Below are 22,760 nucleotides of genomic sequence, written 5' to 3' on the forward strand. Positions count from 1 at the left end.
GTCAAGCATCATCAGGTCAGCTATCTAGGCTAACACTTTTGAGATCAAGTCGAGCACGATCAAGATGATACAGAACTCAATTCAGTTTGGGGATAATCCTACTGAAGACCCAAACATCCATATCAGTGATTTCATTGAGATTTGTGACACTTTCAAGTTCAACGATGTGTCTGAAGATGCTATCAAGATGCGACTATTCCTATTCTCTCTAAGGGACAAAGCGAAGTGTTGGTCATATTCTCTACCACCAGGGTCTATCACCAATTGGGAGAATCTTTCTCAAAAGTTTCTCACTAAATTCTTTCGTATGGCGAAGACTTTTGCAATCAGGAATGCTCTCACTCAGTTTGCCCAACAAACTGGTGAATCTCTGTGTGAGGCTTGGGATCGATAAAAGGAGATGCTAAGGAAGTGCCCACACCACGACATGCCTAATTGGATGATTATAAATTGTTTCTATAATGGTCTAGGTGCACACTCTAGACATATGCTTGATGTGGCATCTGGTGGGGCCTTATGAGCTAAAAGCTACAATGAAGCTTATGAGTTGATTGAGCTAATGGCAGCCAATGAATACCAGAATCCTATACAAAGAATGTTGCAAGGAAATGTAGCAGGAATTCTGAAAGTGGATCAAGCTACTGCTATAGCTGCTCAACTTCAAGCTTTAACGATGAAAGTGGACTCATTGGCTAATTATGGAGTTAATTAGATTACTAGCGTTTGTGAACTTTATGCGGGAGCAAATGAAACTAAGCAATGCACTATTTCAAGCGAATCAACTCAATTTGTGAGAAACTTTCAGAGATTACAACAACAAGCTCCAGCCACTTATCATCCAAACAACCGCAATCATCCTAACTTCAGCTGGAGAAATAGTCAGAATGTTGTGCAACAATCCTATCAGCCTTATACAGCAAGGCAATATAACCCTCCTGGTTTTCAGCAACCGCAGTATGTCCCGAAGCAACAACTTCAACTTCAGCAGTTACCTTAAGCTAATGAAAAATCTGAATTGGAGGAGTTGAGACTAATGTGCAAGAGGCAAGCTGTCTCTATCAAGAACTTGGAAAATTAGATTGGGCAAATTGAGAATGCATTACTAAATCATCAACATGGCATGCTTCCAAGCGACACTGAAGTGCCAGGTAAGAAAGAATCGCAAGAGCATGTTAAAGCAATCACATTGAGGTCTGGTAAGGTTACGAATACTGAAGTAGCTAAAACTCCTATTGCTGAAGTGGAGGCTGATGAAGAAGAAGTGTAGAAGGAAGCCAAAGTGGAACCAAGGAAGACTACTATTGAGCACACTCCTCCTGAGGGTAATACAGGGGAGAAACAGATCTATCTTCCACCTCCTTTTCCTAAGAGGTTGCAGAAGAAAAAACTGGATAAGCAGTTTGAAATGTTTCTGGAGGTGTTCAGGAAACTTCACATTAACATACCTTTCGCTGAAGCTCTTGAACAGATGCCTAGTTACGCGAAATTCATGAAAGGTATTCTCTCCAGAAAGGTGAAGCTTGATGATTTAGAGACCGTTGCTCTCACAGAGGAATGCAGTATTGTGCTACAATAAAAATTACATCTAAAGCTTAAAGATCCTGGAAGCTTCACTATTCCTTGCACCATTGGAAATGTGTCATTTGATAAATATCTATGTGACGTGGGAGCTAGCATCAATCTAATACCATTGTCAATCTTCAAAAAGTTGGACTTGCGTGATCCAAAACCTACATACATGACTTTGCAGTTGGCCGATCGTTCTATTATATATCCGTGAGGTATTATGGAGGATGTCTTGGTCAAGGTGGATAAACTAATTTTCCTGCTGATTTTGTAATTCTTAATTTCAAGGAGGATAAGAAGATTCTCATAATCTTGGGAAAACCTTTCTTGGCTACTGGCGAACCTTGATCGATGTGTAGAATGGTAAGCTTATCATACGAGTGATGGATCAGGATGTGACTTTTAATGTGTTCAATGCCATGAAATTCCCTACAGAAAATGAGGAGGTTTTTAGGTCGAAATGGTCGATACTGTGGTTAATTATGAACTCGATCGTTTTCTAAGGTCTGATACCTTAGAGAAGGGCTTATTGGGGAATTCAGATAGTGAAGATGACGAGGGCGATGAGCACTTGTAATATTTGAATGATTATCCCTGGAAGCGAAAGATGGATATGCCTTTTGAATCTCTTGGATTAGAGGAGTTAAAAAGTTCTCTGAAACGCCTCAAGCCATCTATTGAAGAAGCTCCTACTCTTTAGCTTAAACCTTAACCTGAACATTTGAGGTATGCATTTTTAGGTGAGGCATCTACTTTGCCTGTTATTATTGCATCTAACCTTTCAGGTACTGCTGAAGAGAAGCTTTTGAGGATTCTTAGAGAGTTCAAATCGGCAATTGGTTGGACTATAATAGATATTAAGGGAATCAACCTTCTTATTGTATGCACAAAATTCTGCTAGAGGAAGGAAGCAAGCCTACTATTGAGCAATAGAGGAGGCTGAATCCGATCATGAAGGAGGTTGTGCAGAAGGAAATTCTCAAGTGGCTAGATGCAGGAATTATCTATCCTATTTCTGAAAGTTCATGGGTGAGCCCAGTTTATTGTGTGCCAAAGAAATGTGGCATCACTGTGGTGGCGAATGAGAAGAATGAGCTCATTCCCACACGAACAGTCACAGGGTGGAGAGTTTGCATGGATTATAGGAATCTTAACAAGGCTACAAGGAATGATCACTTCCCTCTTCCTTTCATTGATCAGATGCTTGACAAATTGGCTGGGCATGATTACTATTGTCTTTTGGATGGCTATTCGGGATATAATCAGATTTGTATCGCTCCAGAAGATCAGGAGAAGACTATATTCACATGTCCTTTTGGAACTTTTACATTCAAAAGAGTTTCTTTTGGGCTATGTGGAGCGCCAGTCACTTTTCAGAGATGTATGATGGCTATCTTCTCTGACATGATTGGGAATAACGTAGAAGTATTCATGGACGATTTCTCGGTCTTTGGAACTTCTTACAATGAATGCTTGCATAATCTGGGTTTAGTATTAAAAAGGTGTGTGGAGACCAACTTGGTTCTTAATTTGGAGAAATGTCATTTTATGGTTTGCCAAGGCATCATTCTTGGGCACAAGGTTTCTAGGAAGGGGCTTGAGGTGGACAAAGCCAAGGTGGAGGTGATCGAAAATCTTCCTCCACCCATATCTGTTAAGGGAATTCGTAGTTTTCTTGGTCATACGAGATTCTATAAGCGTTTCATCAAGAACTTCTCGAAGATTTCGAAGCCTTTGTGCTTTGCTAGAGAAAGAAGTTCCTTTCAAGTTAGATGACGAGTGCCTTGCTGCTTTTGAGACATTGAAGAAGAGTTTTATTATGGCACCTGTCATAACTACACCTGATTGGTCTGAACCATTTGAAATAATGTGCGATGCAAGTGACTATGCAGTTGGAGCAGTTCTTGGGCAATGCAAGAACAACATATTTCATGTAGCCTACTATAATAGTAAGACTCTTAATGGTGCTCCACTGAATTACATAACAACTGAGAAAAAACTTTTGGCTATCGTCTATGGTTTTGAGAAATTTCGATCATATCTCCTTGGGACGAAGGTAACAGTTTTCATTGATCATGCAGCAATTCGATATCTCGTCTCGAAGAAGGACTCGAAGCTAAGGTTGATTCGATGGGTTCTTTTACTTCAAGAGTTTGAGTTAGAGATAAAGGACAGAAAGGGAACTGAGAATCAAGTCGCTGATCATCTCTCACGTTTAGAGGATCCAATTGTTACTTCACAAGATAAGTCTTTGATTAATGAGTCTTTTCCCGATGAGCAGTTATTTGGAGTGCAAGTAGAAGAACCATGGTTTGTAGATATTGTGAACTACCTTGTGAGTAATGCCATGCCTCCAGAGTTGACTCCAGCTCAAAGAAAGAAATTTCTACATGAAGTGAAGTGATATATGTGGGATGAGACGTTTCTTTTTCACCAAAGAGCTGACCAAATCATCAGGAGATGTATTCCTCACAGCGAAACGAGGGGGGGTGATCTTGCAAGATTACTACTCAACGGCTTATGGAGGACATTGTGGTGGAGAAAAGACAACATCTCGTATTCTTCAAGCAGGTTTCTTTTGGCCAACTTTGTTTAAAGAAGCTCATCAGTTTGTCTTGAAATGTGATCAATGTCAACGAGTGGGGAATATGTCCAAAAGGGATGAGATGCCTCTTAATGTGCTTCTCGAGGTCGAAGTCTTCGATGTTTGGGGAATCGACTTCATGGGGCCATTTTTCTCATCTTGTAACAATCGGTATATCTTGTTGAGGGTTGATTATGTGTCGAAATGGGCTGAAGTTAAAGCATTGCCAACAAACGATGCTAAGGTAGTGCTTAATTTTCTTCACTAGCAGATATTCACAAGATTTGAAACTCCAAGAGTCATAATCAGTGATGAAGGGTCGCATTTTTGTAACCGCAAGTTCACTGCTATGATGCAAAGGTATAATGTGAATCATCGCATTGCTAAGTCCTACCATCCTCAGATAAATGGTCAAGCCGAGGTATCTAACAGAGAGATCAAGCATATTCTAGAGAAGGTTGTGTGTCCATCGAGAAAATATTGGTCTTTGAAGCTTGATCAAGCTGTTTGGGCTTATAGAACAGCATACAAGACTCCTCTAGGGATGTCACCGTATCAGTTGGTTTATGGTAAGGGGTGTCATTTACCGGTGGAGCTAGAGCATAAGGTGTATTAGGCTTTGAAGAAGTTGAATCTGGATTGGATGCAACTGGAAAGAAGAGGATGCTTCAGTTGAATGAGCTCGATGAGTTTCGACTTCAAGCTTATGTGTACAATAAAAATGTACAAGGAGAAAGTCAAGAGATGGCACGATCGGGGTCTAGTGCTCAAATCATTTGTGTTGGGGCAACAAGTTCTTTTGTTCAACTTTCGTTTTCTTCTTTTTCCTGGAAAGTTGAAGTCAAGATGGCCAGGGCCATTTATTATCAAAACTGTGTTTCCACATGGAGCGGTGGAGATTTTTGAGAATGATCTGGGCCAATCATTCAAGGTTAATGGTCAGAGGTTGAAGCATTACTATGGTGACACGACAAACCGCGAGGTGGTTAGTGCCGTTTTGTTTTCTATTTGATCTCAAGTTCTACGTCCAGCTAATGACGTAAAATAAGTGCTTCTTGGGAGGCAACCCAAGTTTGTTGTACATTAGTAAGTAGAGGAAGCAAGAAGAAAAGAGAAAATCACAAAAAAATTAGAAAAAGAAAAAAATTCAGGGCTCACTTTAGAAGTTTGGCACGCACGTGCTGTCCTAGCACGCGGCCGTGCTGATTTCACAGAAACACGACGCGCCCGCGCTGTTACAGTGCGCCCGTGCCAGTTTGGCAGAAGTAGCGCGCGCCCGTACTGTCTCAATGCGCAGCCGCACCGTGTCCCGACTCAGGAAAAAAATAAAAGGCAGTTGGGGGGGTGGAAACAGGAATTTTGTTCCAAATTCAATTCCCAGCCGAAATTTACTCCCCCACATCCCATAAGTCCCTCTCCAAATCAAACCCAGTACTCCCATTATTCCCATAATCAAATCCCATTTCTATTCCAGATATAATTCTCTTTTCACCACCTATATATACATACACCTCATACACAAACTTCTTCACCAATTCACAAATTCTCAAACATAAATTCTCTCTCAAACACAACTACTATTCTCTCTACTCACTTCCAATGGCACCCAAGAGACAAAGAACACAAGTCAGCAGCAGCACCACCGATTCATCAAGTGTGTGTGGTGTAAGGTCAGGGTTCTCTACTCCCGAGGTTGAAGCGGAGTATATTAGGCTTCTTTCGAAGCCAATCATCCAGGAATGAGATTTTCTGCTATCAGGGAAGGATGGTCAGCTGTTGAAGATGATTCAGGAGATGGGTTGGGTTTCTTTTTGTGAGGAACCCTGCTGTTGTACCCATGAGTATTGTGCGGGAGTTTTATGCTAATGCAAGGGCAAGGAAGAATGGTTTCCAGTGGTTATGGATTCTAGTGCAGGTGCAATAAGGAGGGTAATTAATCAGCCCACGAAAAAACCCAGTCAAGCCATTTGGAATGATAAGACTTCGGAGGACTTTGACTTGGATTTGATTGTGGCTACTCTTTGTGTGCCTAAGACTCATTGGACATTCAAGAGAGGCACAACTGATTATGCCACATTATCTGCTTCTTGTATAAACAGATTTTCCCGTGCTTGGAATGCCTTTATTTGTGCTAATATTCTACCATCGTCTCATATGCATGAGGTTACTCTATAGCGAGCACGCATAATGTGGGGTATTTTGAAGGGTGATTATGTGGACATTAGTAGGATTATTCACCGTGGTATTCTGTAATTTTTGAGAGGGAGCACTACAGGTTCTATACCCTATGCATCCATAGTGACGAGGTTGTGTGTGGTAGTTCGTGTTCGTTGGGTCGCATATGAACAACTTCAGCTCCCTAGTGCTACCATTGATAGTTCGATTATATTGCACATGGTGGAGTGGTATGGTGGTAAGCCTGATCCTAAGGGTCTTGGTTATTCGTTTGATATGCTTCCGGGCAAGCGTCCAGCTGATCAGTATTATGCTGGTGGGTCAAAGAAAGCCCGTAAAGCGGGTTGGAGAGCTTAATTTGGTGAGGAGATAGAGTCATCACAGTTAAAGGAACCGTCGAAGAAGAGCAATACGCAGTACAGACATCTGGTGAGGAGAATGGATGTGATGCATGACATCCATAGCAGGTTCACGAGAGATCTCACCCAAGCATTGGGGACAACTTTTAGAGCCACTGGTGTTGATATCGAGTGGCCAGTTTTTGGTGAGGATTCCGTGTATCCACCTCCGGACACACCTGGCACTCCACCCGTTGAGGGTAAAGAGCCTGATTCTGATTAGGTATGCCTGAATTCCTTACTATTTCCTTCACTGAGGACATTGAATATTTTAAGTTTGGGGATTATAGTTGAAGGAATATGTTTTGTGTGAGTCTCATATAGTTGCATATTCATGATAGTTTTTAGTTCATATAGTTGCATATTTTTCCATATAGTTTTTTTTGTTAGTTTTATGTTAGTTTGTTCATATAGTTCATGCATTTGCATTATAACATGATCCCTTAGATAATTTTTCCAGTTGACTTGTGATATTGATGCTAGTGTAGTGATGTCGTGTTTAGAGATGTTAAGTCGTATTAAGTTGATTTGCATGCTAGAGGCAATTGTATTTCACTAAGTCTTTTAGGTTGCTTAAGTGCTAAATCATGATCATGGTTTGCTTGTTTGTCGAGGTTTAATCGCTTGTTTATATTTAATATTTAGGATATTCTCTTAATAATAAATTTACATGGATTTTTAGAAATTGGAGAAAAATTGGATTTCATTGCTAGTTGTGTGGCTAGGTTTCAAATGGCTAGTAGCCGACTCATATTTATATGAGTAGTCTAGGGTTGAACGAGATGGAGCGAAACACACTCGTTCAGAAATTGAGAAAAGAAAGAAAAAAAGAAAAAAAAAAGAATAAGTGTTATGTATAATTGATCACGAGTGGGCTATTTAGTACTCGAGTTATTAAGTTCTTAGGGGACTTTGTGCCTAGTGACCTAAGGTTTTTATAGTCTGGGATCCGCTAACCTAATGCTCGCTACATGGGTATTATTGTATAAGTCTTTTATGGACCTCACTCATCACACGATCAAATAAGCATATATGTGTTGTTTTGTTCTGAATAAAATCATGAATCCGTATAAAACTCCAATATAAGAATTGAAGTGTGAAAGGTTATATTGAGTCTAGCATTTTATTTATTTATAACCTTCTAATTGCCTTGATGAGTAGTAAGTCATGTTTATTGATCTAGTTGCGATAGTATATCTGTAAGCATCTGTACACACGCACATCTCTAGTTTGTAAGTTGATTTTCATGATTTAATTGATCTTTATGCGACTGCATTTGTTAATATGTTGCTTGTTGAGTGGTTAAGTTATTCGATTGGGATCGTTGCATTCATATAGTTGCATTTATGCATTTTTGTTTCTTGTTCTTTGAGTCTGTTTATGCTTGAGGACAAGCATCGATTCAAGTTTGGGGGTATGTTGAGTGGCATTTATGACACTTTATTATGCTCTAATAAGCTTTGAATTGATGCATTGTACTCAAGTTGTTAAGTGTTTTAATGTGTTTTCTAGTATTTTTGCATTTCAGGCATTATCTGGTTAATCAGGTGAATTAGCATTATTTTGGTGCTAATTTGGTGTCAAGGTGGTGTTGGAATAAAAGCTCGTGGAAAGCCGGCTCGAAGTAGCAAGGAAAAAGATGAAATCTGAGTTTTTCCCAGAAGAACGGCGCGCCCGCGCTGTGAAAGTGCACGGCCATGCCAGGATTCCAGAATGACAGCGCGCCCGTGCTGTGATAGAGTGCGCCCGCGCCGGTGCGAAAGTTTTGAATCCTGATTCTAATGCAATTCTAATTGGGAGACTTCCAGATTGATTAGGGCTGCTATATATATTCAAATAAGAACGTTTTCAAAGGAGAGACGTACCAGATCGCAAGGGGAGTCGTAAGATGACCGTTTTAGCATGGATTCAACGAAGATGAAGAAGATCTTGTTTTTACTTGTGAATCTTTATTTTAAGTTATAACTTGGATGCTAGTTTTCTTACTTGTGACCCTTTACTCTTGTTTCGTACTTGGTTTTGCTATTTAAGTATAAAGACTACGTTTATTATACCATGCTCTCATCAGAACCCACGCTGATGATGAGTCCGATTATAAGCTAATCTTTATCGTGGGGTTCTAGCGGATTTATTTATGGATTTCTTTAGTTAAATTTTTTATATGCCTTAGTGTGTGGTGATTGAATGATAACCTAGTATTGGTTGTTGTAACGCCCTCCAGACCCGGGGTATAAGTATGGGGGTTACTAGTTAATCACCAAACCTGTAACAATCTGATTAACAATTAATAAAGAAATGAATTTAAACCCCTTTAACACTAACCAGGATCTTTTTAGGTTGAAGTATGAGAAAAAGAACCACTAACTACTTTATTACAAAACCAAATTCAAAATCTCACAAGCTCTCTTTATTACAAACCATTGTCTAATTCATTTTAAACTAAGTTCAGCTTTTATTCAAACACACACACTATCTATCAACACTCCACCTGTTCGGGCAACTCAAAGCTTTCTTCCTGGATTGGGATCAACACCTTGGGTATGAGGGGATCCCGAGCCTTGACCCGCTTCTTTACCACTCGAGTCCTGACGGGTTTCATATTCCTTTTTAACTGAAAATAATAAGGTGGATAACAACAAAAAGGGTGAGCCAAAAATTGCTCAACAAGTCCACAAAAATAAACAGTGTTAAAGCATTTTAAATGAATCCGTAATTCCCGGTATATCTGTAAAGATTTAACCCCCACGAGAATAGAAAGAAGACCATTACTGGCGAGTATAAATGAACTAAACTGGACACAAGTTCGCATCTATATTCTGCTGATCAGTCAGAATATAATGCAGATCTATATCTTAATATATAGATCCAGTCGGGTACCCAGGCACTACGTATAACACCCTCCAAATCTGGGGTATAGATTTGGGGCATTATTAACAACAACTACAAACTAAACCTGCATAAGCGGAATATAAATATAATAATTACCCCGAACTATTACTACTCAGGATCTTTTAAGGGTTGAGTTGAAAACAAGAACCACATACTACACTTTATTACAAACCCAAATAAAATAATCTGTCTTAAGAACTCTCTTTGTTACAAAACTTTATTCTATCTACATTTTCACCACACAACCTTTAATCAAACTACATATAACTTTTATTCAACCCAACATTACTACTTATCCTGCTACACCTGATCTGGTAATTCAAAGCTCTCTTCGGGAATAGGAAGGAACACTCTTGGTATAAGAGGGTCCCGCTGCTTGACTCGCTTCTTGACTACGCGGGTCCTGATGGGTTTCATTCTCTACCTTAACTGTAAAACAATAGGAATAACAATGAAAAGGGATGAGCCAAAATTGCTCAACAAGTCTGCAACAATATATATAGTATAAAGAGAGAGAAATAAGTGAACCAATAAGCTGCTGGTTTGAACAACCAACTGAATCTGTATAGGATAATAATTTGCCAACACTGGCTAGTGCCAAATGAACAAGACTAGAAACAAGAACCAACATATGCACTATAACGCGCTGATCAGTTAGGATACAGTACGGATCTATACCCAACTGCATAGACCCAACCAACATAAAGAGTACTCAGGCAACTATGGCCTATTATATAATGGTCTGGATAAAACCCAGCCCGTATAGTAACCATCCAGTCCAAGGTATAGCATCCGGAACAATCAGAATGCTTTTGATATATCCCAACACCAGGATATACCAAAGTATATGTAACAAGGGTAAAAGTATTGGAATATGAATAGAGGATTCAATAAATTGGGAGAAATCAAGAATCAAAATGAAATAGAAACAAACATTAATAATTGGGTAACAGTGTATATGAACAGTAATTATCAAAGGTAACTGATATGAGAAAAGATTTATAATTCACTATTTTGAATTTAGAATAGGGGAAAAACTTGTCTTGCGCGTACTTAACCTGGTTCAACTCACCGCCTTCTGTCCCTAGCTTGCTCTGCCTTGCTAACACTGAATCAATCATAGAAAGATAGTCATTTAGATAAATTACTATATACGTGTATCTCGAATTGATACCACGTAACCTTATCAGTCTACCCATGCGTTTCTATCTGACTCGCATATATACACATATAATTATATAGCACGTAAGGTTCACATAGCCACGTAAAGCACATAGCACATAAAGCACATAATTAATTTTTAGACTTATAATTATTTTTAGAATCGATACTAGATTCATACTTATAATAACTAACCCTATCTGATTTTATTACATTTTTTTGGGATTTATTCGACTCGATTCTACCCCTAATAGGGCCTATGAACAATTAATTATCACAAAACCACTCTCTTTTGGAAGAAATTATAACTTACAACTATTTTTATTGGATTCGTTTCATTTTTCTGAGTCTAGGGGTCTTCGTTTCGCTCAAATCGGACTAACGGTTTAATTATTATGAATTAAACAAGATTTAATTAATTAATAATTAATTATAATTAATTAATTATAATTAAATAATCCTTAATTACATTTTTAAATAATTAATTAATAATTATTGTATTTTAGAATAATTAATCCCTAATTATTAGGATTAATTACTATTTATTACAATTATTCACAAATTAATAACACTTACTCGATCAGATCGATTATTTACAAATAATCGATCGATACAATTAACTGATACGCCATTTATCGAATAACTACTAATTACTCGAATTATAATCTACTCAACGATTAACTACTCGTATAAATACGAGCTACTCGCAATCCTCACAGAAATATCGAACCATTATATTATTATTATTGTAACTTATACGATTCGTTAATTAATTATCGATATTTAATTATACGATACAAATAATTATTACGACATTCTTCGAATAACTATCGCTCGAATAATAATTCTAATTATTGAATCACTACTCGTATGAATACGAGTTACTCATAATATTAACTAATTATCGGATTATTAATCGTATTATTTAATTATTTTTAATCCTTTTTATTAATTAATTACCTAATTATTAATTAATTACCTAATTATTAATTAATTATATAACTAATAATTAATTAGATAAATAATTAAAAAATTAATTACATAATTAAATTCGAATTTATAATTTAATAAAATAATTTAGAAATTAAAAATACTATTTTTAGGAATTTAAAACTAATTTTTAATTAATTATTAGAATTATTAAAACTAATTTCTGATTTTTAGAAAATAGAATAAATATATAAAAAAATCAGAAACATAACATCAGGATTCAGGGTCAGGGTTTTTGGATCAAACCCGGGTCGAAACAAGTTTGCAAACCGGGTCGAACCCGGGTCGCGAAGAACAGCAAGAACACGTGCCCAGAAACCGGCACGGCGGGGAAAATCCGGCGAAAGGAAAATCGGCCCAAAACGACTGGTTCGATCTCGTTCTTCACTGCTTTTGGTTCCTCAGCAACACAGACGACATCCCCTTATGTTCCCAAGCCTCCCTTCGTCCTCCTTCCTCGTCAAACACCACCGGAGACGAAGAACAACGGCGACGTCGCCGCTTTTCCGACGAACACGAAACAGAAGCCAAAAACTACAAAACCGGTGCCATTCGACGGGAAAATCGACGATCTATACATTCGTAATCATCAAAACATCAAACAACAACTAAAACTTTAATCCCGAATTCGCAATTAAAAACCGAAAATACAAATCAAAAATCAACTCAATAATCAGCGAAAATAAGTACATGAACAGAAACTACAGATCATAAGCTTCAAAACGAGTACTCACATGTTCGATTTGGATGCCGGAATCACGATCAAAATTAGCTTTGATTCTCCTGCCCTGTTCTTCACTCAAACCCTAATTCCTTTTCTTTTTATTTTTTTTTCTGATTTTTAATAGTAATTAACTGATTAATTAATTATAAATCTGGTATTTGTATTTATGAAAATAATACCCCTAAATAAAATTAAGGGGCTAATTACACTCCTAATAAAAATATTTGGCCCCAATTTTTATAATTTTTGGGTATTAATAATGAATTTTTAAATATCCAATAAATACAAAATTAATGCTAAAAATTCCCAAAAATTGTGAATATTACAAAAATGCAAAGAAAAATGATGTATGATAATTTCATGATCATATAAAAATAAAAATGTGATTTTTTGTGGGGTTTTTGGTACCCGAAGGGGTCCGGAAAAGTCGTTTTTCGCGAAAAAGGTAAATTTATAAAACGTCTAGGGGTTCAGAATAGCGATATGATATAGGGCATTTTTGACAAAATAGGGCCAATGATTTTGTTTGAAATACGAGCTTTTAAAACATGGTTTTGAGCTGTACGGGTTTTGATATAAAATATATAACCTACGATAGAACACTCAATAAATATCCAAAACACGTTTGGATCAAAACAGACAACACGTAACACATAACAGTTAGGGTTTAATGACTCAACACATTTAATCACATAATAATACACATAATCTATCATTATTATGATATATTACAAGCGTAATTTCTCGGTCGTTACATTCTCCCCCCTTATAAGGATTCTGTCCTCAGAATCATACTATATAAACAACTGGGGATACTTTTCTAACATTTCACTCTCGAGCTCCCAGGTTGATTCTTCAACCACTGGGTTTCTCCACAAAACTCTCACTAGTGACACAGACTTATTTCTTAATACCCTCTCTTGCCGAACTAGAATTCTTATCGGCTGTTCTACATACGACAAATATGCCTGAAGTTCTACTGGTTCATACTCTATTACATGTCTTGTATCAGGGTTGTACTTCTTAAGCATAGATACATGAAATATGTTGTGAATATGCTACATATGGGGTGGTAAAGCTAACTCGTACGCAACCTTCCCAATTTTCTTCAAAATTTCAAATGGTCCGACGTAGCGAGGTTTCAATTTGCCTTTATTGCCAAACCTAGTTAATCCCTTCCATGGTGATACCTTTAACAATACATGTTCTCCTTCCTGGTAGTCCATATCCTTTCTAGATAGATCTGCATATTTACGCTGTCGATTCTGCACCGCTTCAAGTCGCTTGCGAATCAGTTCTACTTTTTCCTTGGTCTGCTGAATTAGTTCTGGACCTAGAATTTTACGTTCTCCCACTTCATCCCAACAGGTAGGTGATCTGTATTTTCTTCCATATAGAGCTTCATAAGGTGGCATCCCAATACTTGCTTGATAACTGTTATTGTAAGAAAATTCCACTAGCGGTAAGTGCTCGTCCCAATTGACTTCAAAATCTATTACGCATACACGTAGCATATCTTCAATTGTTTGAATTGTCCTTTCGCTTTGCCCGTCCGTTTGTGGATGATAGGCTGTACTCATGTTCAACTTCGTTCCTAGACATTCTTGGAATTATCTCCAAAATCTCAAATTGAAACGAGGATCTCGATCCGATACAATCGATACTGGTACTCCATGACGCATTACAATTTCCTTGAGATATAAGTGCACTAACTTATCCAGTGAAAATCTTTCGTTAATCGGAAGAAAATGTGCTGATTTCGTCAATCGATCAACGATAACCCAAATTGCATCCTGATTTGCTTTCGTCCTTGGAAGTCCCACTACGAAATCCATAGTTAAGTGCTCCCATTTCCATTCGGGAATGTCTAGTGGCTGTAGTAGTCCGCTCGGGCGTTGATGTTCAGCTTTCACTCTTTGACACGTATAACACTTGCTGACCCATTCTGCTATTTCTTTCTTCATATTCGGCCACCAAAAATTTTTCTTCAGGTCTCTGTACATCTTTGTGCTTCCGGGATGAATTGAATATCTTGAACTATGAGCATCTTACAAAATTTCCACTTTCAGTTCCGGTATGTTAGGTATCTAGATCCTTGAAGTAACGCGAAAAATTCCTTTAGCATCTTTCTGACTGGTAATCTCTTCTCCTGTCAAATTTTCGATATCCTGGTCCATTACTTCTTCCTGACACCTTCTTATTTTCTCCAATAGTTCTGGCTAAAAAGTCATAGCTTAAATCATTTCGGTAGAATTTTCTGGTACACGAACTTCAATCTCTAGTTTATCGAATTCCTTGATTAAGTCCTCTGAAGACGTTAACAGGTTCAATCGTTCCTTTTGACTTAAAGCATCTGCTACTACATTGGCCTTGCCTGGATGATAATTTATTGAAACATCGTAATCCTTAATTAACTCTAGCCAACATCGATGTCGCATGTTAAGTTCCTTCTGGGTAAAAATATACTTCAAGCTTTTATGATCCGTGTAAATCTCACATCTTTCACCGTACAGATAATGTCTCCAAAGCTTCAGTGCGAACACAATTGCTGCTAGTTCAAGATCGTGCGTCGGATATTTTTGTTCATGTGGCTTTAGCTGTCTGGAAGCATATGCGATCACATTTCCATGTTGCATCAAAACGTATCCAAGTCCTCGATACGAAGCATCACTATATATGACAAAGTCTCCTTGATCATCAGGTAACATAAGCACATGTGCAGTTACGAGTCGATTCTTCAATTCTTGGAAACTTGCTTCACATTCCTCGTTCCATTAGAACTTTTCATTCTTTCGCGTCAACTTCGTCAATGGTGTGGCTATCTTTGCAGAATCTTTAACGAATCTTCTATAATAACCGGCTAATCCCAAGAAACTTCTGACTTCAGTTGGCGTCTTTGGTCTTTCCCAATTTAAAATAGCCTCAATCTTCGCTGGGTCCACTTGAATTCCTTCAATACTGATGATGTGTCCTAGAAACTGCACTTCCTTCAACCAAAATTCACATTTTGAAAGTTTCGCATAAAGCTGCTCCTTTCGTAATATCTCCAGTGTCGTTCTTAAGTGCGATGCATGTTCTTCTTCCGTCTTTGAATAAATCAAGATGTCATCAATAAATACAATGATAAACTTATCCAGATACTTCTTGAATACTCGATTCATCAAGTCCATAAACGCTGCAGGTGCATTCGTCAATCCAAAAGCCATCACAAGAAACTCATAGTGTCCGTATCTCGTTCTGAACGCCGTCTTTAGAATATCTTCTGCCTTGATCTTTAACTGATGATAGCCTGATCGTAAATTGATTTTTGAAAACCATGTTGCTCCTTTTAGTTGATCAAATAAGTCATCGATGCGAGGTAAAGGATATTTATTCTTGATAGTTAACTTGTTCAGCTCACGATAATCAATACACAGTCGCATACTACCGTCCTTCTTTTTCACGAACAATACTGGTGCGCCCCATGGCGATATACTTGGCCTTATTATTCGTTTGTCGAGAAGTTCTTGCAACTGCTTTGCTAATTCCTTCATTTCAACATGTGCCATTCGATATGGAGCTTTTGAAATTGGTTCAGTCCCTGGCGTCAAATCAATAGTGAACTCGATTTCTCGATCCGGTGGAAGTCCTGGAAGTTCATCTAGAAAAACATCAAGAAACTCACAAACTACAGGAATATCTTCAATCTTCGGATTACCCTTGTCGGTATCCAATATATAGGCTAAGTAAGCTTGACATCCTTGGCGTAGCAATCTTCTCATCTGCATCATTGTTAGGAATTTCTGCTTTTGCTTCTCACCTTTAAATGTTACCATTTTATTTTCTTCAGGTTGCAATTTCACTTTCTTATTTGCACAATCGATCTGAGCATTATTACTAGCTAGCCAATCGATTCCTAAAATAACATCAAACTCTCCTAGCCTGAAAGGTATCAAATCAACTGAGAAATGACATCTCCCTATCTCAATATCACAACTTGGGCATACTCGATCTACCGTAACCTGATCATCATTTGCTAATTTTATGACTAACACTTCATCTAACCACTGAGTCTCACAATCTATCTTAGAGATAAAATCTTCAGAAATAAAAGATCTAGTAGTTCCTGAATCAATCAATACTAGAGCATTTATGGAATTTACAGGAAGTGTACCTGCAACCACATTCGGACTCTGTACTGCTTCCTTCATTGACATGTTGAAAGTCCTTGCCCTGGGCTGATTTTGTGGTGGTAATGGAGGTGGAGGTAATGCTAAAACTCTTGGAATACTAGCGGCCATTGCAACTCCTCTGCAGTCTTTGGCAATATGTCCTTTTCTTCCACACTGGAAACAAGTGACTTCTGCTCTTCCCATCGGACATTCTCCAGAGTAATGTCCCCTTTGCTTGCACTTAAAACACATGACATTTGGCTTGTTACAAATTCCCGTATGCTTTTTACCATACATTCTGCAATCAGGTATAGGCGGCTGAATAAGTCTTTGCTGAGTTGGGGCAGGAAGTCGATTACCCATCCTCTGGTTGTTTTGTTCTGGTCTCCTGAAGTTTGCTTTTCCCCGGGCTTGAAATCCCGGCCTTTTGTTGAAATGGTTCTGAGAATTTCCTGGTCCTTTCTCTTTCTGAGCTGCTTCACTTTCACCTTCAATAATCATGGCCTTCTGAACAACAGCCGTATAAGTCGTCAATTCAAACACAGCTACTCTGCTACGAATCCATGGTTTCAGTCCCTGTTGGAATCTCTTGGCCCGCTTCTCATCTATATCCACTTGCTCAGGAACAAATCTGGCCAATTCAGTGAACTTGGTCTCATAATCCGCAACTGATAAGTTATCTTGCTTTAGCTCCAGGAACTTGATCTCCATCTGGTTCTTCATAAAGCGAGGAAAATATTTCTCCAAGAAAAGATCAGTGAATCTATCCCAAGTCACCACACCTTCTTCTTCCAAAGCTTTCTTCGATTCCCACCAGTAGTTAGCTTCCCCTTTTAGAAAGTAGCTTGCAAAATCCGTCTTCTGTTCTTCCTCAACTTTCACCAATGAAAAAGCCTTTTCTATCTCTTTTAGCCAAGCTCTCGCCTTTGTAGGATCCGTGGAACCCGTAAATTCCGGAGGCTTTACTGACTGAAATTGCTTGAAAGTAACCGTAGGTGCTGCTGATGGTACTTGATGTCCTGGATGAGTGGCTTGCTGTAACATCTGTTGTTGGAACTGCTGATGTTGCTGCTGCATTTGTTGCTGCATCATCAACATCTACTGTTGTATGAGATTAAACATCTGATCCATCTGGTTATTATTATTTTGGCCCTCAGTATTTCCATTTGATGAGTCGGGTTGTGCTTTTCTTTTAGGTGCCATCTTTCTGGTAATAAAATAATGGGTTCTCTTAATAACATTATATTAAACAGGTGTTATGGAATGAAAATAGTCTTTATAATATTAAAACAGTGTTAAAACAGTTGATATGGGGAAAGAAAACAATTTAGTAAATATTCAAATAAATAAAATAGTATGATGTGTAAATAAATCCCTTTTTTTAAAAATACTTTAAAATCTTTTTGAAAACATAAAAGGTACAACATGATCGTAAATAAAATAACATTTATAAATATGCAACGGTAAAATAATGAAAATAAATGTAAATGCTTAAATGACTGGAAATAAAATAAAGAAAACGTGCAAAAGACCATCTCATATATATAGATAGGACACCAGCTGCAGATGTCAGTGCTTGATACAAAAACCTATGATATATCAGTCATACTGCTACTACTATCAGTCAAAATTAGTAGCTACACTCACACAACTAGTCATACAATACTATGCTGCCTCTGTCTACAAAAATGTACATGATACAACACTCCTCTATCTGCTAGTCTCAGAATCCTGGTGGCACGTGACTCAACTCCTCATGCAATGCCTCTAGCACTGCCTCGGTAAGTTCCAACGCTCAACAATATGCTGTCTCTGCACTAATATCCTGCTGTCTCAGATCCGTAAGCTGCTGAGAACTAACTCGGTGAATCTGACGTAACCTCTCCCTCAATATGTAATCTGATCGTAATGCTCGGATGGGACCATCCGTCTGCGTCTCAAACAATCCAAGGATCTCTCTGCACTGGTTCTGCCATCGAATCCTCTCCTCTCTCTCTGCCTAAAAATGCTGATAAGTCACTATATGATCCTCACGAAGATCCGTGCTAGAACCTCGAGAAGGTAACGACCCATCTACTACTATCTCATCCATGAACTCCGGTTGTGGAAACTGATATACTCCGGGAACAGGGACATAAATAGCTAATGGGGCAGGAAATAAGACAGGCTACTCCATAGGTGCATACACTGGTAGCTCTGCCTCTGGCTCCATCTGTGGAATATCTGGAATCTCAGGCTGCGGTACTGGAATCTGCGGCTCTAGGTCATCCCACTGTGGATGATCAATTATATCAGGAACATCAAACATCGATAACTCCAAAGGTGGAAAGTCAGGCATCTCCGGCTCAAAACAAGGAAAATAATCAACAAAGTCTGGTACCTCTGGTGGAGGTGGTATCTCTGGTGCTGGTCCAGGTGGCAATGGTGGAGGTGGTGGCAATGGAGGAAACATCTGCACTGATACTAGGGCTAGTACTGGTGCTGCTACTGGGTCTGACTCAGTCCGCTCTGACGAAGAAGCCATCTAATACCAATAACAATAATAACACAAAAATAAATCAAACCACATTCCTAAAATCATAACTTCTAATCACATAAACAGACAATCCTAACAGTCTTACTTCTATCCTATCTAATTTTCCTATCTTATCTTAAACCTAATATTCTTATTTTCAAGGGTCAATCCTAAGCTCTGATGCCAACTATAACACCCTCCAAATCCGGGGTTTAGATTTGGGGCATTATTAACAACAACTACAAACTAAACCTGCACAAGCAGAATATAAATATAATAATTACCCCGAACTATTACTACTCTGGATCTTTTAAGGGTTGAGTTGAAAACAAGAACCACATACTACACTTTATTACAAACCCAAATAGAATAACCTGTCTTAAGAACTCTCTTTGTTACAAAACTTTATTCTATCTACATTCTCACCACACAACCTTTATTCAAACTACATAAAAATTTTATTCAACCCAACATTACTACTTATCCTGCTACACCTGATCTGGTTATTCAAAGCTCTCCTCGGGAATAGGAAGGAACACTCTTGGTATAAGAGGGTCCCACTGCTTGACTCGCTTCTTGACTACGCGGGTCCTGATGGGTTTCATTCTCTACCTTAAATGTAAAACAATAGGAATAACAATAAAAAGGGATGAGCAAAAATTGCTCAACAAGTCTGCAACAATATATATAGTATAAAGAGAGAGAAATAAGTAAACCAATAAGCTGCTGGTTTGAACAACCATCTGAATCTATATAGGATAATAATTTGCCAACACTGGCGAGTGCCAAATGAATAAGACTGGAAACAAGAACCAACATATGCACTATAACGCACTGATCAGTCAGGATACAGTGCCGATCTATACCCAACTGCATAGACCCAACCAACATAAAGAGTACTCAGACAACTATGGCCTATTAAATAATGGTCTGGGTAAAACCCAGCCCGTATAGTAACCATCCAGTCCAAGGTATAGCATCCGGAACAATCAGAATGCTTTTGATATATCCCAACACCAGGATATACCAGAGTATATGTAATAAGGAAAAAAGTATTGGAATATGAATAGAGGATTCAATAAATTGGGAGAAATCAAGAATCAAAATGAAATAGAAACAAGCATTAATAATCGGGTAACAGTGTATATGAACAATAATTATCAAAGGTAACTGATATGAAAAAAGAATTATAATTCACTATTCTGAATTTAGAATAGGGGAAAAACTTGCCTTGTGCGTACTTAACCTGGTTCAACTCACCGCCTTCTGTCCCTAGCTTGCTCTCCCTTGCTAACACTGAACCAATCATAGAAAGATAGTCGTTTAGATAACTTACTATATACATGTATCTCGAATTGATACCACGTAACCTTATCAGTCTACCCATGCATTTCTATCTGACTCGCATATATACACATATAATTATATAGCACGTAAGGTTCACATAGCCACGTAAAGCACATAGCACATAAAGCACATAATTAATTTTTAGACTTATAATTATTTTTAGAATCGATACTAGATTCATACTTACAATAACTAACCCTATATGATTTTATTACAATTTTTCAGGATTTATTCGACTCGATTCTACCCCTAATAGGGCCTATGAACAATTCATTATCACAAAACCACTCTCTTCCGAAAGAAATTATAACTTACAACTATTTTTATTGGATTCGTTTCATTTTTCTGAGTCTAGGGGTCTTCGTTTCGCTCAAATCGGACTAACGGTTTAATTATTATAAATTAAACAAGATTTAATTAATTAATAATTAATTATAAATAAATAATTATAATTAAATAATCCTTAATTACATTTTTAAATAATTAATTAATAATTATTGTATTTTAGAATAATTAATCCCTAATTATTAGGATTAATTACTATTTATTACAATTATTCACAAATTAATAACACTTACTCCATCAGATCGATTATTTACAAATAATCAATCGATACAATTAACTGATATGCTATTTATCGAATAACTACTAATTACTCGAATTATAATCTACTCAACGATTAACTACTCGTATAAATACGAGCTACTCACAATCCTCACATAAATATCGAACCATTATATTATTATTATTGTAACTTATACGATTCGTTAATTAATTATCGATATTTAATTATACGATACAAATAATTATTACGACATTCTTCGAATAACTATCGCTCGAATAATAATTCTAATTATCGAATCACTACTCGTATGAATACGAGTTACTCATAATATTAACTAACTATCGGATTATTAATCATATTATTTAATTATTTTTAATCCTTCTTTATTAATTAATTACCTAATTATTAATTAATTACCTAATTATTAATTAATTAGATAACTAATAAATAATTAGATAAATAATTAAATAATTAATTACATAATTAAATTCGAATTTATAATTTAATAAAATAATTTAGAAATTAAAAATACTATTTTTCAGAATTTAAAACTAATTTTTAATTAATTATTAGAATTATTAAAACTAATTTCAGATTTTTAGAAAATAGAATAAATATATAAAAAAACCAGAAACATAACATCAGGATTCAGGGTCAAGGTTTTTGGATCAAAACCGTGTCGAAACCGGGTGCAAACCTGGTCGAACTCGGGTTGCGAAGAACAACAAGAACACGTGCCCAGAAACCGGCACGGCGGGGAAAATCCGGCGAACGGAAAATCGGCCCAAAACGACTAGTTCGATCTCGTTCTTCAATGCTTTTGGTTCCTCAGCAACACAGACGACATCCCCTTCTGTTCCCAGGCCTCCCTTCGTCCTCCTTCCTTGTCGAACACCATCGGAGACAAAGAACAACGGCGGCGGCGCCGCTTTTCCGACGAACACGAAACAGAAGCCAAAAACTACGAAACCGGTGCCGTTCGACGGGAAAATCGACGATCTATACGTTCGTAATCATCAAAATATCAAACAACCACTAAAACTTCAAACCCAAATTCGCAATAATCAGCGAAAATAAGTACATGAACAAAAACTACAGATCATAAGCTTCAAAACGAGTACTCACACGTTCGATTTGGATGCCGGAATCACGATCAAAATTAGCTTTGATTCTCCTGCCCTGTTCTTCACTCAAACCCTAATCCCTTTTATTTTTATTTTTTTCTGATTTTTAATAGTAATTAACTGATTAATTAATTATAAATCTGGTATTTATATTTATGAAAATAATACCTCTAAATAAAATTAAGGGGCTAATTACACTCCTAATAAAAATATTTGGCCCCAATTTTTATAATATTTGGGTATTAGTAATGAATTTTTAAATATCCAATAAATACAAAATTAATGCTAAAAATTCCCAAAAATTTTGAATATTACAAAAATGCAAAGAAAAATGATGTATGATAATTTCATGATCATATAAAAAAAATGTGATTTTTGTGGGGGTTTTTGGTACCCGAAGGGGTCCGGAAAAGTCATTTTTCGCGAAAAAGGTAAAATTGTAAAACGTCTAGGGGTTCAGAATAGCGATATGATATAAGGCATTTTTGACAAAATAGGGCCAATGGTTTTGTTTGAAATACGAGCTTTTAAAACATGGTTTTGAGCTGTACGGGTTTTGATATAAAATATA

At 37.2% G+C, this 22,760-nt stretch overlaps 1 non-coding gene across 1 annotated transcript; it reads right to left on the minus strand.

Moving 5' to 3' along the window:
• Positions 1-322: 322 nt before the first annotated feature.
• On the minus strand, positions 323-429 carry LOC141670184 (small nucleolar RNA R71). The gene has a single exon (XR_012554426.1). It is a non-coding gene; the product is annotated as a small nucleolar RNA R71 (small nucleolar RNA).
• Positions 430-22,760: the final 22,331 nt, after the last annotated feature.

Source organism: Apium graveolens, chromosome 6 (assembly GCF_009905375.1).
Source record: "Apium graveolens cultivar Ventura chromosome 6, ASM990537v1, whole genome shotgun sequence".
Taxonomy (NCBI): Eukaryota; Viridiplantae; Streptophyta; class Magnoliopsida; order Apiales; family Apiaceae; genus Apium; species Apium graveolens.